The following is a 2500-nucleotide window of genomic DNA, read 5'->3' on the forward strand; positions in this document are numbered from 1 at the left end:
AGCGAATTGTAAATTTAGACTCCCCTTCAGACAGGATAACAGCTGAAATGTGCAGAGCATTTTTGTTGCGCCTTAAGTTTTGGTATATATATATATTATGCTATCATTCCTGAGCGTATTTTTTCCCCTTCCCTCTTCCCCTTCCTGCCTATCTTCCAAGCCCCGAATCCATACACACCACACTCTTCCCTTTCTTTTTTTATGGGTCATTCTTTCCCCAATCCCCGCCCTCCCTCCCTACCATACCTCTTCTCAAACACTCTCCCTCCCTCCCCCCCCCCATTCTTATTTACATGCCTTCTCACTTCCCTCCTTGCCTTTTTTTTTTTCTTTTTCCTTACTTCTTCTTGGCGGGGAGGGGGGAGGGGGGAGGGGGGGGAAGGGGGGGGGGATGGTAAACAGCGCGCTCGAGCGACCTTGGCACCGCTTTACATTCGCTTGCCACTTGCGTGTGGGTGCGCACCTGTGGCCCGGGATCTCGGTGGGTCGTGCCCTTCTTTTGTTTTGCTCTTTTGTTTGACTGGGGGGGGGGGGGTCAACTCGAGGTGTGGATAGTGCCGGTGGTGGGTCTTGGGAACTTATTGGTGCACTTTGCTACTCTTAGGTATTTTATGGGTTTGGGAGACATTGATGCTCTCTCTGTCTCTCTCTCTCTTTTTCTTTCTCTTCCTCTTTTTCTCCCTTTCACTTTCTCATACACATACTGAGTACACACGTGCAACTGTTCCACACAACCACGCACACAAAATCGCGAACTTGTAAACACACTCAGACGCGCGCGCGTGCGTACGTAGCTTAATTGATATATGTATATGTTTATATATATATATATATATATATATATATATATTTATATATATATAATTGATAGAGTAAGCACGTTCTCAATGCCCAAGAATCGAACGCACGCAGAGCAGTGATAGATAAACCGCCTTGTAATATCAAGACGGAGACCAGGGCTTGACTTTAGATCAGTTTCCCGAAAGTAATCGTTAAGAAGAGCTAGACGAAGACAAGAGTGCATGTAGATAAGATCACGAGGAAAGACCTGGCGTTGTGCCACGTATATCTAGAGGCTCGTGTTTGATAAGTGTCATCCTCATCCAGGCAGCCCTTCCCCTCCCTCTCCCTGCCCAGCCCGTCCCCTGCCCCTCAATCTCCCTGCCCAGCACGCCCCCTGCCCCGACCTCCTTCCCCGCGCTCCATTTCTGCAAGGTCACCATCGCCCGCATGCTGTCTTACATGATCCTAAAAGGTGATTGCGGCATCGAAAGTGCTTTTTTCTAGCAGAGGTAGATTTATCCGCAGCTTCATCTATATATTCGGATCCCCGAGGACAGTAGAAAAAAAAAAGCTAGTGGAAGGGGAACCTGGCAGGCAGTGGCGGCAGGTGGCAGCGACCTACAGCCACGACTCTCACCTGGCAAGTCCCAAGTCCCTTGCAGGCATGGTTATGGGATTGTCGTCGGGCACACGGTATGGTGCCAGACCACCATACGTATGTGCGCGTCTCAACCATGACAATGCCAAGTCACGCTGGCTGGTCATTATTACTTATGCATACTTCCCGAGGCGGCGCCATTAGTGGGTCTCATCCAACGGGAAGGAACCACGGCACTCGTCTCGGGATTTCCGCCGACGCGACGCGCCTATAAATCAGTCGTTTAAGAGTTTCTACATGTATGTTATTTAATATCGGTTTTGCAAAAAAACTGAAAGATCTGAAGTATGCGGATTTAGTATTTGCCATTGGTGTGACCTACAGTCAAGGGAGAGGCATTTGTGAATCGCGGCGATGCCCAATAACGAAAATGCAAGTATAGTTATATCTGTAAGTGAACATGAAAATATGAATATGAATATGAAAAACTTTCCGGCGTCAAGTCTTTGTCTTGTTTGCTATCTGGCTGATACCGGTGGAGAGTTACATTTGATTTAGTTTAGTTCTTTATTTACCACCCTGGCAAACTGCGCAGGCATGGGCAAGCTTTGATGTTGAGTCATGACATTGTTGCTAACATTGTATTACAAATTAAGGGAATAACATGATTATATTCTCTAGTATATCAACTGTAAATAGACATTTGATAAATTTTGTAATAGGATATAGCATAAGTACATCTTCTAGTATGAAAACCTCATGCTAGGTGGCCTGAAAGGCTGTATCATATTGCACTCTGAAATGTAATGTTGAAGTGTTCGTTTATATTCTTCGTTGCAAAGTCTGCATTGATTTGAATAAGTGAAATGCGGTGCCAATGATCCGTAGATTCCATGGGGATAGTTCCATATTGTGTATCTGCAGAGTGTATGTACAGCGTTGAGATACATTTTGGAATTAGGGTTAAGACTAGTGTCAGTAGTTACATTTTCTGAGAAAGGAGCTCTACTTTTGCTCTATTTTTCTTTTTTATGCAATGAGCTATGTCGTGCCAATCGGTAACGCAGGCGAAGATAAGTTGACAACCAGTAGTGTCAGAAACTGCTGACATCATGCATA

This window comes from Penaeus japonicus, unplaced genomic scaffold (assembly GCF_977035675.1).
Source record: "Penaeus japonicus unplaced genomic scaffold, GWHDUDI00000001_assembly GWHDUDI00000028, whole genome shotgun sequence".
NCBI lineage: Eukaryota > Metazoa > Arthropoda > Malacostraca > Decapoda > Penaeidae > Penaeus > Penaeus japonicus.